At 36.3% G+C, this 17108-nt stretch overlaps 1 long non-coding RNA gene across 1 annotated transcript; it reads left to right on the forward strand.

The window, feature by feature from the left end:
- The first annotated feature begins 9067 nt into the window (after positions 1-9067).
- Positions 9068-16892, forward strand: LOC112656108 (uncharacterized). Its single transcript, XR_003134130.3, has 4 exons — positions 9068-9410; positions 11131-11255; positions 15879-16009; positions 16357-16892. It is a non-coding gene; the product is annotated as an uncharacterized LOC112656108 (long non-coding RNA).
- The last annotated feature ends 216 nt before the right edge of the window (positions 16893-17108 follow it).

The raw sequence follows: 17108 nt of genomic DNA on the forward strand, positions 1-17108 counted from the left end.
GAAATAAAGCACGAAGCATAGCCTGCCTGGGCTGATTGTGTGTAGCCTTCAGGAAGAAATAGATTTCTTCTTGACCACAGCTACATCAACATCGCAATATAGTTATATCTGTTTAAATCACTTTTTTGAATGTTGCTCACGGTTTCTGACAAATTGTCTGTTTGTGGGATGCAAAGAATTTCTTGAAGTCTGCAATTAAAGCACGATTCAAACCGCTGTAACTTCTTAGAGCCATTCTGGGTCCTGAGCTAATTTTCAAAAGTGCAATTTTCCAGTTCATGCATGAGAAAAATAGGACTGGGGAAGAAATGGAGAAAGCAAGAAAGCATTTTCTTTTCCCTCCGACATTTTTTGGAATTTCTCTGTTTGGTTAGAATGGGTCAGAAAATTAAAGAAATAAAGGAGACAAAGAATATGGCACAAGCTATATATTTGCAGTGGCTCCATGGCAGCATGAAATGAGTTCTCACAATCCTGTTGAGATGCCCTCTGGTAGGAGTCAGGGACCTGTGTCCTTGCGAGCTTTGTCAGCGCCCAGCCATGTGCCCCCAGCAATTCACTACAGACTCTAGGTTTCAGTTCTTCCATCTATGAAATGGGAATGGAAAAGTGCTATCTCATTAGTTTATGGTGAGGTTTAAATGACTTAACCTGTGTGCCTCTCACATCATAAACACTTGATGTTTGCTATTATCCTTATGAAATGAAAGGGATAACAATTCTCAACGTCCCATCCAGCTTCAAAGATGAGCAGCATTCTATAGAACCGAGTTTTCATTTGTGCTCGTCCCAAACAGCAGAAAATTCTACAGTGTTCTGAAATGACTGCACATGTCTGGGTGAGCCACAGAAGATTAAAATCTAATAAACTAATAAATAAAGTAGACACTAATACGTCTACTCTGAAGGCTATGAGTTTCCCAAGGCTGAAAAGGGCCCTTACTTGCTTGCTTTGTTTGATGTGAACTACTCCTATGTGTAAATGGTTGAAGCAAATACATTACACGATATGCATTTCACTGTGAGAGGGTAGCATTTAGTTTAAGAAAATACATCATAAAGTGATTGGTTTCAAGACAAAGCTCATATTCTCCTCAATGACTAAAAATTTGCATCTTGGGAGAGATGCAAATGTGCCATTTTACACTGAGTTTTATCATTTGGTATAAAAACTAAGCATACTGGTGATACAATCACAGAACATTTTAATAAAGGAAAAGAAATACAATGAGTGGATTAAGCTAGTCATTAATATGTGTCTATGTCCACTCATTTTTTTCTCCTAAAAACAAATAATCCATTTCAGAGCCTGCGGCTACCTGGCCAAAGGGATTTATTATCCCATGATTATTATGAGAATGTAGACAGCTTCATAAATCCAAATACTGAAATATGTCATAACATGAAAGTGATTTCAGGAACAAGGGATTTATTTTTTTTTTCCGCACACGGTGTCTGGCTTTTATTTCTAGGGCAGGCATTTAAAATGGTCATTTAGGAATGCATAACTTCATCAGCAATATCTATAAGAAAAATGAAAAAGAATTCTGTTATCACCCCTCTGATGAACAGAGAAACTGTTTTCAGTAAGAGAAATTATTAGAATAGTGTTTTCAGTTTTTACTTTATTTCTGTCTTCTCTTTTATGATTTTTCATAGAAAGCATCAAACTTAGACAAGCATGCAAAACACTTGTTTCTTTTTTTCCCTGAAAAAGAGTCTTTGGATCTGATGGTGAACATTTATTAATGGTGAACATCTCTCTTAACCAATTTAGATTTCACATTGTCTTGACAAACTGCAGTTTCAGCTATTATAAGAGGCAGGGTCTGACTTCTCAGCATTGCAGTAAGAGGATAACTAGAGGACAAAGGTTTGTGTGTGTTTCTAAAACAAGACTTCAGAAGCTAACGGGAATGCCTTTGTTTATTACAATGAAATATTTCATACAATTTTAGACTTCAGATTCTAAATGAAACTATAATTCTTTTCCATTATTGTTGACATCTACCCTGGCTTGAGGCTATCACTAACTCTAATATTCTCTTTTCCACCCATGTCTAAACAAGAATCCCTACTCTCCCCACCTGTCAGACATCTCATAGAATCTGATATATCTTATTTGTAGCAATTATCAGTTTATAAGTTCACTTTTGTTATTATGACAATATCCATTTTGCTCATTTTTATAATATTTTATTTATTTGAGAGAGAGAGAGAGAGCGCCAAAGTGGGGGGAGGGCAGAGGGAGACAGAGAGAATCTCAAGCAGGTTGGGGTAGATTTTCCTACAAACCAAAAATATAACTCTTAGACATCATATAAAGCACTGCTTCTTACAAAAACTTCTCTGACTTGGTTAATAAAGTGACATCAGGAATAAATCTCAAAAAAAAAAAAAGGAATAAATCTCACTTCCTAAAAGTAGAATGTTTATTATAAAAGTATATGTGTTGAAAGTGTATCTCCAATGATTATATGTAATAGTTATGTGTTCGTAAGAAGAAGGAACTAAAATTCAGTGAGTAATCTCTTCCCCATGGACAAATAGGATTCCTTAAAGCATTACCATCCTACTCTGAGAATAACTTCTCAGTCTGACATTATGCTACCTTAAAAGCCATCCTCTTTCTGAATGGCTCATAAGTCACCATCTCACTCGTCCTGTCCTCTCCTTTCTCAGATTCCTATAATAACAACCTCATGGAAATTAGTGCTTTCATGCTTCCAGGTGTGCAAAGATATTGAACATGCCACAATGGCAAAGAGGCATGAGTTTAAGAAAGCTGTTAGAAGTTCAAGATGTTAAGCAAAGGATTACAACTGCAGTAATATTGCTTTTCTGTACTATGTCTCATGGCACTGAGCTACCTTCCTCCTGTTGCCTCCATTTGAATGCTTCTGGAAATTCTTTAAGAAGTCTATATATGCGGAGACCAAAGCTGGATTTCCTAAAAAATAATTTAGGCTATGACAAAGTCACTGGATCCAGATTTATTTTTTACTGTGTTCATGAACAAAAACAGTGTAATTTTGTCATCTGAAACTCTTTGTTTGTCTAGGATTTTGCCTTTGCTACTCCCATAATTTTATCAGGAAGTATATTACATATGGTTATTTAAAGAGTGTACATTTTATTCCTTTAAAGTTTTTAGTTAAAAAAAAAATCCCAACCAAGAATAGGGTTTGTAAGAGACCAGTTTAAGAATCACTGGCAGAGATACAGGAGACAAAATGAGCTCCCTGACTGTAGTGAAATCTCAAATCCTCAGGGAATGTGACTGGCGATTCTAAGTCTCTTCAGATGGGTTCTTCCTACAGGTAATCCTATCAGCAAAAGTGGTGTACAGATGACAGTCTTGTGGGAAGGAAAGGCAAAACCACTCTTGGTGATGTTTGTCTGAACTTTCTTCCAAGCATAATGGATTTGGCAGGTTCCCCATAACTAATGCCCTAGGTGACTAAGAAAGGGGTTTCAATCCCTCATTCCTCCCCGTATCCTCTGATAGCCCCATGAATTTTCTAATTTCATTGCAGAATGGAAAGATATAGGCACCATTCAATGATCTCACTAGGCTTTATGACAACCCATGGATATTCCAATGTGCATTAACAGAGGCAGAGAGTATGAGTGAACCTATCTGTTTATTCAACATGTAGTACGTGTCCAGTGTGTTCAATTCTCCACCAGACCTTGTAACATAGAGAAGTATAAAGTTGTATTTCTGTCCTGGGGTGTCTCATGGATGCCAGTATCAACTCTTGCATGAATGATACTGGAAATTCAAGTCGCCATAATGTTGATCCTACACCTGTTTCCAGCCTCAACTTATATTTCTAAATAGGAGAGCAGGATATTATTTACAACTACAATGAAAATAATGATAGCAATAAAAAAGATAGCAATAATAAATGACATGTAGCAAGCACTTAAGAAGGAACATGTAGCAAGTGTGTAAATGTTTCTTTAATTTTTTTTTTATTTGAGTATTCTTGACACACAATGTTATATTAGTTTCAGGTATGCAACATAATGATTCAGCTTCTCCATAGGTTATGTTATGCTCACCACAAGTGTAGCTACCATCTGCTACCATACAACTTCATTACAGCATCATTGACTGTATTCCTTATGCTGTGCCTTTTATTCCCATGATTTATTCGTTCCATAACTGGAAGCTGCATCTCTACCCATTTTCCCCATCCTCTCATGACCTTCCCTCTGGCAACCATCAGTTTGCCATTTATAGGTCTGATTCTGCTTTTTATTTTTTTATACATTTTTTTAGATTCTACATATATGTAGAATTCCACATATTTCACGTATTCGTGAAATCATATGGTACTTGTCTTTCTCAGTCTGACTTATTCCCCTTAGCATGAATCCCTCTAGATCCATCCATATTGTTACAATGGCAAGATCTCATCCTTTTGTAGGGCTGTGTAATATTTCACGATATATATTCCAGTATATATATTTATATGTATATATAAAGTACTCCATTATATACATCTCTCTCTCTCTCTCTCTCTCTATATATATATATATATTATATATATATATATATATATAATATATATATCTCAGGCCTTCTTTATCTATTTATCTGTTTTTTAATCCTATGACAGTTCTATATTACCAGTTTTGCAGATGAGACAACTGGACTCTAGAGAAGTAACTTACCTAAGGCCATACAGGTAGTACACAGTTGCTAAGTCCTTGAAGTGGGCTCTTGGCCACAATGATTGGTCTGATTGTGTGACCTTGGGAAAATTATTGAACCTCTCTGGACCTCAATATGCTTAGGTCTCAAAAAGGAATACTTGTAATATCTGAATCATAGCATTGTTTTGAGGATTTCAATATATGAACTTAAGTGCTTCTTAAATGCTGTTATTTTATCACTATTATTCCATTGCTTCTCAAACTTATCTATGGATATTCTAGATAACATGCTTATATTTACAACCTTTTATTTAAGTTATCCCTTTAGTGTAACCCACACTCTCCAGAAATTCTCACCAGTTTTTTAATCAATTTTTTAACCTACTCTACCAAATTCACTTGACGTTTCAGGATCCCAGTATCCTTTGGAATGTTGATATCCTCTCCCTTAAGAAAATGATCCTTTGCTTCTCTGTCATTTGCATTTGTGTCTGTGCCATCCACACAGCAGTGAATGTGAACTTATTATTACTGCCAGCTGGACATAGGGAAGAGGGCTCTGCCTTTGACTTGTTAATATTCCCCTCAAGCCTAGCATTGCCCAGCATACAAAGCAAGTCCCTTAAACAATGATTAACAGATTAATTTTGTAAATCCAGAAGCTCTCCTGGGTTGTCTGTTCCTATCTATGAAGTACAAATAAAGGAGGAAGCAATACGGGGTAAAAGTTACTACAGAGTTTAAAGATGGCCCAAGTCATCAAGAGTCAACAAGAGGATCAAAGTGAGAAGACTAAGTCCAATTTTCTGCCTTAAATCTGAGCTGAAATTGATTTTGAAAGTTGTGTGTCCATTAGAATGGTCCAGTGATCAGATAGGATAGGTAACTGCTGACTGTAGTTGGATTGTCACTGCATGCTTTTCTTCTTATGCAGTAACATCTCCTCCACGCTTTCCACTGGGATAAAATTGCATTATTGAAGATTTATTCCTCTGGTTTAAGACACTGTCCTCAAAAAAGACCAATAACCTGATTCAAGAGTGTTGCTAGAGGGTGTTAGTCATAAATTTTATCTATGGGCTATATACTTTGTATATGCGTGTGTGTGTGTGTGTGTGTGTGTGTCTACATTCTTATGCTATAAAATACTTATAATGGCTTATATGTAACAAAGACACCAAAACATAAGTTGAAAATGAGGCAGAAGATGACAGAAAAATAAATTCAAATAAAAACTATTGCATAAGATCTTTAGAACTACAGAAATATCTCCTGGGTTTTTTTATTTAAAAAAGTAATACTAATAAATATTGTAATGTAATTAACACCATTCTTGAAAACAAATTTCCATTTGACTTGTCACTGTGCTTCACTGGGCTCTTTGAATGAACCTCAATACAGACTGATGAGGTCATAACAGAGGCAACTTACTAAAAAGTAATTCTGTAGAGAGCTATTATGGTGTCAGAGAGGCTCCAAGATGTTGGCTCATCCACTGCCATTTTCCCTAAGAAATACCTGGAAGAATGGGGAGACCAGATGTCCTCTGAGAAAACTGTCTTGAAAAAATATTTTTCCTAACTGAATTCCAAAAGCTAATAGGTCACATTTGTATATTTCCATGGGGCCTTGGCAGAGAATGAGGAATGAGCAGTGTCTTTATGGAAGCTGAGGAACATACTAAGGACACAAGCCTAGTTAGAAAATTATCCCATATTTATTTGAGATGATCTGATAACTTGTCTCCTAACTAAAAGAGGATTCTGTTTAAATGATTGTTTTAAATTTTCTCTATTGAATAGGTAAATAGGTGGCAGACATCCAACAATTTTAGTCCATGTGGCATGAATAAAACAGCATTAGCCTGAAAAATACTTCAAGGAACATGTAAGCTGCTACTCCTCATGGCCCCACCAAATATCTCAATGCTACTTTGCAAATGGTGGAATGTTAGCACTAAAGTAGTAAAATATTATCTTATTAAATAGGATCATTATTTATAATCTGCCTGAATTGGGGAATATATACCAAGAATTTTATTACTAGAACATTTGATGTTTAATGATTTTTATTTGTAATTAATTAGGTAGCAGGATTAGCTATATGTTCCAACTCTTCTGATTATAAATAATAAAAGCATAATAAATATATATAAAATATGATATGGCAGGTTTATTTTCTTCATAGCAGAGGCAATTTATACACATTCAGAAGTAGTATCAGATTAAGAATCAAGTTTAAAAGAAAGAGTCCGAATATTACCCTGAGTTCTTCAATTGGAAATTCTGCCTTGAAAGAAGGTCTTCTTTTCAATTTGGACTCTCAGCAGGGAGTTGAGGAGAACATGATGTTCACTTGTCAGTAATCAGGGTCTAGGCTAAACACACAGAGTGTGATCCATTAATGATTCCTATCCACAAAGTCAAAGGCTGAGGAAAGGCCAACACAATCTGCAAATAATCTGGTATTTGTTTCCAATACATTTTATCATATTCAGTGATTCATCGATTCAACAAATATTTATTGCATAAGTATTGTAGATAAGAGCTATTTTACTCACTGAACATACACTGTGAGCAAAGTAGTAAGACAGCATATTTAAAGGCTGCCTTTTGCTTAAGTAAACATTGACCTGAACTTTGCAGGCTTGGTGTTTGTCCTTTATTCATTGAGCAAACATTTATTGAGGCCCTGTGCTAAGTACCAGAGATATACTAGAGAATGAGAAAGACAGACATCCTGTCCACTGCTGGAAGAAAGATAATAGATAAGGAAATGTAAATGCATGCTTGATTGCAAAATTATTAAAGTATCAGAAATGGAGTTTTTGTAATGGAAATAAAATGGGAGTCAGTGGTATGTGAGTCATTGATAAAATAAGGTAATTGGAAAAATTCTGCCTGAGAGAATGTTACTTAAGCTGGTATTCCAGGATGAGAAGTACACAGCCAAGTGATCAGGCCAAGGTGAGCATGTCTGGAAGATGGCAAAGCTTGAAAGTCCTCCTGGCTGAAGAACAGTGAGTGAGAAAAGTGGTTCAAGACATGTTGGGAGATGCTGATGGGAGCTACTGGCATGGTTGACTTTCTTTTTTTGCTTCCAATATACCATTCTACCTGACATAGAGAAAATGGATGGGAGAAGGATCATAAAGAAACTGCAGAGCAGGATGAACAGAAGGCAGAGATGGGAGGTTCAGTGATAACAATGCTCTATTAGTTCAGGAAAGAAAAAACAGTGATCAGCACTGGGAGGGTGGTATGGGCATGCCAAAAAACGCATTCTAGATATTTCTTAAAGGAGAAATGCACAGGATTACCAGATGATTGCACATGGGGAATGAGGAAAAGGAAGTAATCAAGTGTGCCAATAAATTTTTGGCAACCGAGTGAATAGCAGAATAAGCGTTAAGGTGTAGATGATACCTCAACCAAAAGAGGGAGAAACAGGTTTTGATGTTATGGTAGTGATTGGAGATGATCACAAATGTTTGATTCTTTCTCTTCCTCCAGGCGTATTTTAAAGTCACACATGGCCAGGTGACCTGCCTTGATGAATGGGAGTGTGAACATGAGTATCACTTTTGTGTAGAAGCTTTGGAGCCAGTGACATCTTCTAACATTTTCTTTTCTCAGTTAATAATCAATTGGATATGAAATTCTTAAAATTTCAGAAGAAATTTCAACTGGAGATATAATTGTGGGAGTTATCAGCCTTTAGATGATAGTTAAAACCAAGGAAAAGCTTGAGACTGCCTTGGCAGAGATATAAAGAGATCAGATAAAGGTTTTGTATAGGAATTCCAATATTTTTTTTTTTTTTTTTTTAAATTTTTATTTATTTATGATAGTCACACAGAGACAGAGAGAGAGAGGCAGAGACACAGGCAGAGGTGAGAAGCAGGCTCCATGCACCAGGAGCCCGATGTGGGATTCGATCCCAGGTCTCTAGGATCGCGCCCTGGGCCAAAGGCAGGCGCTAAACCGCTGCGCCACCCAGGGATCCCAGGAATTCCAATATTAACTCTAGAATAGCTGAGCTGGAATTTCAAAAGCATAGTGAAAGAATTAGAAGAAAATCTGGAGAAGATGTCTGCAATAGCTGCTGTAACAGAGGACCCTACGTTGGCAGTTTAAACAAAAGAAATTTATTTTTTTGCAGTTCCCGAAGCTGGAAGTGGGAGATAAAGGTGGCAGCATGGTCACTTGTTGGTGAGGGTTCTCTTCCTGTTCTCAGATGCCGGCTTTGTCCATTTGTGGACTTTCCTCTGAGCACATGTGGGAAGAGAACAAACAAGAAGGAAGGAGCTCTGGTGTATTTTCTTAGAACACTAATCCTGTGGAATCAGGGCCTCACCCTTATGACCTCATTTAACTTTAGTTAGTTCTTTAGAGACACCATCTCCAAACACAGCCACATTGGGGGTTGGGATTCAACATACTAATTTAAAGGGAGACACATTCAGACATAACAGATGGCACAGAGAAAGCCTTAAGAGAAAACATTTCAGGAAGCAGAGAGTAGACTGTTTTAGTTGTTACTTTTATGTAGCAGACTGAGGACTGCCTATTGGGTTGGGCAACATGTAGGTAGTTGATGACTTTGATGCAATCAGTTTCAATCAGTGGTAAGAGAAAAAAAAAAAAAGCCAGACTGAAATGAGTTGAGTAGCAAGTGGAAATTGTACATCAGAGATAATGAATAGGCAACATAAGAAATATGGCTCTGAAGAAGAGCAGTGAAACGTGAGTATCTGGAAAAGGACAGGCAATGAGAAAGATTTCTTACTATCTTTATTTTACTTGATAGTAGATACTGGAGCTTGCCTGTGAAGAAAAAGGCCTTGTAATGAGAAAGATTGAGAATCCTGGAGAAAGGAGGGGTCTTCAGGAAAGTCCATGGAAAGTTTGAGATGGATAGATTCTGCATTGACTAGGGAAAAGGATATTTCCTCTATTTTCACACAGGAAGAGATATAAAGTTTGGGTAAAAAAAGTGGGAAACAGATCAGATACTGAGGATCGTCTTTGTGAAGTACTAGGTAATGAGCCAAGCAAAAACAGGAGTATAGTGTTTGAGGAATGAGGAAAAACACATAAGACAGTCTTTCCAAGAAGTGAAATAAGTTTCCTCATGGATCAATAATTACTGAAGCATGGTTATACATGTAACCATTATAAGCCCAATCCTGAGAGAGAGGGGAGGGGATGAAAGAGAGAGAGAGAGAGAGAGAGAGAGAAGTGATTTTACTGATGCTATTGAGAAATGAATTAGGGTTCTTTGCTGGTGTTGGATCACATTTGTATGATTTTTTATGTGCAATTGTCAGCTGTGTGAGTGTGGACATGGAGGAGGCAGATGGTTATTACATTCATGGCTGTTGGAAGGACAAAGAAAAAAATCTGTTTGTAAGAAATTGACCATAATATTGGGCCATCCATTCCAACCTGAAGAAGAAAAGAAATATAAAGAAGTATGGAAGAAAGGAGGAGATAATGAAAGTGGAGAGGTCAATAGATGACAGGTCTTCATGATGGCAAGTTATTTTTGTGGGGAGACTTGTACCAGAGATTTTAAAGATTGAAATTAGGGAGACAATTACCTCTTTAACTTTGAGAGTAGAGCAGCTTTTGAGTAGAACAAATCTCAAGTAAATCTCAGGCATAAAATCTGGATGATTTAACGGATGAACTAATAGTCTATAATCTAAGAGTAGAAAATGATTGAACTTTTTGGAGATAAAATGAAGTAAATCTTGGCTCTACATGCCTATAAAATCAATAAAGTTTTCTAAAGAAGAAAATCATATATCAAAGTTTTTTTTTTCTGCTTAAAATATTTAAATCAATATTGTATTATAACAAACTTTAAATGGGCTCTACCCATAAAGTAGTTGTTACATACAACAATGGTAGTTGTTGATTTTTATTTGAAGAACTAGTTTCCATCTAGAACTCCACCACCAAATTCAACAGATTGATCTGTCAAGCAACTCTTCCCCACCAAATGTGCTCATTATAGAATCTATGCCTGGCATAGGAAATTCTCCTATAGGGCTGGAGAAACTTATAATAAAATTAAATTTCAATAGGTCTTGGATGGACACTTTCAAATTTTGTTTGACATGGCACCTTACTAACTGTGTGAAAGACTTGTTGGCTGAGTACTCCACAACTCAAAGTAGGTGTTGGGAAATTTCCATCTGTGTTTGCAATTTAAAAGCTAGTCTCATTCTGCCATTGGGAAAGAGGGAAGGGAAGTTCATGCCTGAGACGTTGGAGACAGTTCAAAAAATTCTCAAATGGGTTCCCCAGCAAAGTTAAAAAGTTCTTCATTCTCTATCTTCTTTGTTGTCCCCATTCTTACAAATTCACCTTGGGCAATTTTAGATACTATCTTGAACTCATCTTGGGTCACCTGGACCAGATAGCTTGTAAACACATCTGCTGGCCTCAACTGTTTTAGGAATGTTCTACTTCGGCCTAGGAGAAATTGCCTGACGGTTGATGGATGTGTCACACCAGTGTAAATGCTACCTTCCTGGGAGACATAATAACAGCAAAGTTAATGGATGTTTATCTTCAGAACTGGTAGGTTTCTTATAATATACTCCACAAAGCCTTCTTTTCTGGCTAGAGGAACACCGAAGTTCAGGATCAGATTATAATGCTGGTTGATGCTGTGAAAACTTAAAAAAAATGTTTTTCCTTGGAGAAATCAGGATGTTAGAATAAACATTTGTCTTGATTCTGAATTATTTGCTTTTCTTTCTCTTTTTTACTTTTGCAAAAGTAAAAATGGATTGTGCCCCTTATCTTTACTAGCCTTCGGGAGACTCCTGAGCTGCCTGGTGCAAGTGGGAGGCATCTCTTCTTGACAGATTTGATTCCATCTCCTGACAAGTGGGATGTGGTTTGTCTTAATGCTTAGACTCCTCTTGCTAAGGTGCATGGTACCTGTCAGTACATGGTCTCAGTTCTATGACCTTTTAAACTCATTTGGCCCATCTACCCCACAGCAGAGCTAATTTTTGTGGAGAACTGGACTATAGAATCACAGCAGTCTGGTGAAACTCTTACAGGGGATGATAAAGAAGGAAGGGAATGCTTTCCTCTCAGAATATAATGTTAGAAATAGATGCATGAATTAAAATCTATCAATGAACATATTGATTGTATTGGCTGTACCAAGACTGGACATGATTTTAGCCACATCTCTAGATGAGATGGTAGGTATAGGACAATTTGTCTTACCATTCTTAAAATTCAGGATCAAGAAAAATGGCCATTCACCACTCACTTTTGCCCTGGAAGTAAGTGGTCCAGTGCTGGCCAACACAGGTTCCTAAGTTATAGAGATAAGAACTGTGTCAGTGAGTGGAAAAAAGATGAGGTGTGAATGGGACATGGCATACTGACCTTTTCTTTCTTTCTTTCTTTCTTTCTTTCTTTCTTTCTTTCTTTCTTTCTTTCTTTCTTTCTTTCTTCTTTCTTCACTTTTTCAATATGGTTAAAGGCAATCTCATTTCCAGAAATTGTATAAGCCAGAGTGGTATAAAATATTGGTGGTGAAGCAAGTTCATTTAGAAGTATGTAGAAGGAGTCCCATCACACCAGAGTTATATTCAGAACAACAGAAAAAGCAATAAGAACACAAAGGTGGTAGATGAAAGAAAATGGCTTAAAGATTCATGACTGTTGCCCTAAACATGGACTGCATTTTGACTTATTTACCATTTGGAGACTATGGTTTTCTTATGACAGAGGCAAGAAATTATTAATTTACCCACTTTCTGTCCTCGTCTTATTTCTCAGTAGTTTTACTTAGATTAGGAACTATGACTTTTCATGGCAACTGACATGGGCCTTCGTTTTTTACTCTAAAAGTCTTCCCTTCTAGATCTTGATGATTTCCCAAGTAAAAGATCTAGAACAGTAAAGGAAATTTATAGAACACAGAGAACTATTGAGGAAGCCTGGGTGGCTCAGTTGGTTAAGTGTCTGCCTTCAGCTCATGATCCTGGGGTCCTGGGATCAAGCCCCACATTGGGCTCCCTGATCAGCAGAGTCTGCTTCTCCCTGTCTCTCTGCCTTTCCCTCTGATGTACTCACTCTCTTGCTCTCTCTCTCTCAAATAAATAAAATCTTAAAAAAAAAAAAAAGAACATAGAGAAATGTCCCTACGACAAATATTATATTTCAGACTTTTGTTTCTGACACTATGGTAAGGCTAAATGTTCTGAACATACTTTCCATGCTGAAAATGTAGAAATATTGGGTAAAATAGAGAAACATAATTTTAAGTGCATAATCAAGTTCACTAAGTGTAAGTGAGCAAGTTTATAAATACACAAATATAATAAGGGATATTCCCAGAGGTCAAAATTAAGACAGAACTGAAAACAGTGTTAAGCAAGCCTTGATGCTTTAGCTTCCTGGGTTAGCTGCACAGAGATACAAGACAAGGCCTTGACCCTGTAGAAGAAGATAAGAATTAAAATTCCCCCACTTAGTAATGAGCTACATATTTAGGGAAAGGTGGGCCATGAAAAATATAAAATTGACCTCTGGAAAAGGGAGACGACAGAGAACCTTGTCTGCTTAGTTTTGGTACCAAATAAAAAATTCATATATTAATACAATATTAATAAACAATTTTTCTTCCTTGGATAATTGCTGTAATTGCACAGCTTAGGAAACCCTACACCAAGAATTAATTTAAATTATTTCTAGGTTGGCAATGCTCTATTCAGTATAAGCAAGCAGTACTCTCTGGAAGAAAACATCTTCACCTATGAGCACAAGATTACTACTGATTGATATCAGTCAGTTATATGTTTATAATCCTAAATTGTACAACACATACTCAGAAGAGCAGCCATAACCAAAGCCAGTAGAAACTATAAACAGAATAAGGTCAGCAAGAAATTAAGGTACTGTAATATAGAGGCATACATAAATTGACTGTGTAAAAAAGAAATAAAATATGGAGTAGAAAAAGTGATCCAGGTATGAGAGATTGATAAAAATTTATAAGGAGATTTATAAAAGAACCAAAAAGAACTTTGATAATTAAAAAATATAACTACTGAATTACATACCCCATGTTGATTAAACTGATCAGAAAGAACTAAAGAGAGGATTGGATGCCCACACTGAAGGGTTTGCTGAGAATACGGAAAAAAGACATGTAACATGTGGAAGGAGGTAAAGAGAAGATTCAAAAGTTTAATATGTATCTGACAATATTTCCAGGAAGAGAGAGTAGGGAAGATTCTAGGCATTGTTTGTAAAGTTAGTGGATAAAATTCATTCATAATGAAAGTCATTAATCCTCAGATTTACTGAATCACAGGTTGGAATCAGAAAGATATCCATACTTCAATACATCACAGTAAAACTCTGAAACATCTAAGACAAAGAGAGATTTGAAAGAAGTTATTAAGGAAAGACGAATTACCTGAAAAAGAATGACAGTTCGAGGGAGAATGGCCTGCCCAGCATAACAGGAGAAGCAATAATAATATAGTATTTTCTTCAAAGTGTTGAGAGAAAATAACAAAGTAGGGTTACCAACCCAGCTAAGTAAAAATTCAAAAGATAATGCTTCAGAGAAATACCAAATATTCAGTAAAGGGATTTCTAAAGAACATACTTCAGGAGGAAAAACAATATTAAGCAAATGCATTGTTAAATTGGAACAAATCCAAATAAACAAGACTAAAACAATAACAAATGATGTGTCTGTTTGGATAAAGGAAGGAGAGAAAACAGCATAATATGTAAAATAGGAAGGCATAGTAGAGTCTGTGCTCCAAGGTAACCACATGGCTCAAAATGAGGATAAAAATAGTATCTTCATATTTAGTTAAGCATGCATGTTAACACAGAATAATTTCACAAATTATGAAGAAAATATAGAATTAATATAATAATCCAAAGGAAGAAAGGAGGGGAAAAATAAAGAAACTCAGAAGAAGCAGTACAAACAGAAAAAAAATCAAATGAGATCGGAAACATAATTTCAAATATATTCATAATCACAAGTTATAAAAAGAGTTATAAAATAGTGTTGTCTAGACTGCATGAAAATATCTAACTATCTATTCTTTGCAAGATGCAGGTTGAACCTAAGGACACAGAAAACTGTGTGGAAAATAATATGCTAGCAGGTATAAGTAAAAAAGATATGATGTAGTTATATAAGTAAACATAAAGGCAAAACCAGTATTAGAGATTAAGAAAGTCAGTATAAGACTGACAAACAGTGAGGGCGGTAGGGTGGGAGGACTAGCCGGGGTTTCAGAGTCACAGCTATGAGCCAACTGAACCTGAGCAGTAGTATCATCAATAACTAGTTTACTAACAGGCTTGTCAAGGTAGAGATTGTTTGGTTTACGAATTCTACATCAGGATTGACATGAGGACAAGATGAGAGAAAAATGACATTTTCTCACATATTCCTGGAAACATAGCAGATCTTTAATTAATTATTTTGCCTTGGTTTCTTTTTGCTTCCCTCTCTACTTTTCCCTCTCTTCTCTCCAAATCAGGAGCTTAACCGAACAGTACAGAAAGAATTAATTTTAGGCTTGAAATGAAAAGTCTAGAATCAGAGAAAAATATATTTTCTTAATTAACGATGCATCTTTCAGAGGACATAATCCTAGGATCTCTTGTGTCCTCTGTTAGAGAGCAAAAGTAAATACTAATCAATGTAGTTAGAAGACATTTTCTTGAGCATTAACCAAGTCAGAGGTGAAGAAAGTTTAAATGATGATCTTTTATATTATTGATACATAGACTTTACAAACGGATGGAATGGAGTAGGAAAAAATACCTGAGCCCATAAAAAGTAGAACAATAAAATGAACCATATTTTTAAAATTCAGACACAAAACTTTTCCAAATGTCTGAGCTAGTAGTCTTGCTAAATAACAAAGGGACAAATGAGAGACACCTAATTCTGTTAATCTTCCTGTTCCATCAGTGGAGAAGAAGTTGGATGGGAGGAAACATTTTCAGGGTTGTGCTCAAGTAAGGGAGCAGCTCTGGGCAACATGCTGAATAATGATCTCATCAAATCACTTACACTAAAAACCATGAAAAGAATTTCACACTTTGTCTGGCTAAGAAAACAATTTTATCAAGTGCATGATCTCAAATGTGCTGAGATTTCCTTTTCTCTTTTCTCTTTTTACTGTCTTGCTTCAGTGGATATGCTACCTGGAAAAATGAAAGGCATTGTTGATGACAGTTCTTTAAGTGGAGGAAGAACAATGCATGGCATTGATGCACTGACTGCTGAGTCTGGGAAGATATTGAAAAGTTGAGCTTTTAAGTGGGTTGGTATATTAAAAAATACATATTTCTGTTCACTTTCTCATGGTAGTTTTAATTTTCATAATTTTATTCCTTTTTATTGTGAGTGTTAAAGCCAGAGGTCCTGAGATCCATGTTCGTAAATGAACACCGGACTTTCTAGAAATGCCTTGAAATTGTGTGCAAAATTTGTATTTGCATGCATGTAATTTTTTCCTCAGGGCAGGGAAAATAATATTTTTCATATTTTCAAAGTTCTTTATGACTAATAAATAGTTTAAGTGTAGTATTGGCGTGTGTTGTCTTTTGCCACACTTTGCACTTTTGCCTTTCTGTCTCCTGCCCTTCTGACCCTCTGGGTCAAACCTAGGTCTTCCCCTTCCACCTGTAAGTGGAGCTACCAGAGGAAACAAATATTCACAAAAAGCTAAGAAGGAACTCAAGATAAGGAAAAAACTCATCCCGATCAGCAGATAAGGTCTTTACTGGCAAGCACCGGGAAGCTGGCTGCACCCTGTCTGACCTTGCAAAGGAGCTCCCTCTTTGTTCCATGAAGAGACGTACTTTTGTGCTGTTAAGACAAGGGTGGAATGCCCAGGAAGAAACCATCATAAGGCAATGAAGATAGGACTTTGTCCTCTGAAATACTATGAGAATCAGGAGAATGGCAAAATGTATCACCACCATTGTGTGACACATTCCTTCCTGGAAAGGTGGTGTTGAAATTTTCTTGGACAGTCAGTCACTTTACCATGTAGGACGGAAGCTGTGTTGTCAGAACCATGCTTTCAACAAACTTGTGTGCTCAGAAAGAATGCTGAGTCCCCCAAAATAGGCAAGACACTCACAAACCCAAACAAATCAACCAAACACAGAGACCATTTCCCAGTTGTCATAATAACAAAAGTGAGAATAATCATCAAGAAGGCATAAAATAGCAAAAATCCTCTCCAGATTAAAAACCAAAATAAATCAAACATTTTTTTTTCAAACATGTTTTCCAACTAATAATCTCTTCTTCAGCTCTTCAGGTTCCCTCAATCATGGGAAGACTAAAAAGGCCAGGTAGAGGTGAGGGTGAAGATTTGCTATTATTTCTGTCATGTATTTTAGCTCTAAAAA

Source organism: Canis lupus, chromosome 22 (genome assembly GCF_003254725.2).
Source record: "Canis lupus dingo isolate Sandy chromosome 22, ASM325472v2, whole genome shotgun sequence".
Lineage (NCBI taxonomy): Eukaryota > Metazoa > Chordata > Mammalia > Carnivora > Canidae > Canis > Canis lupus.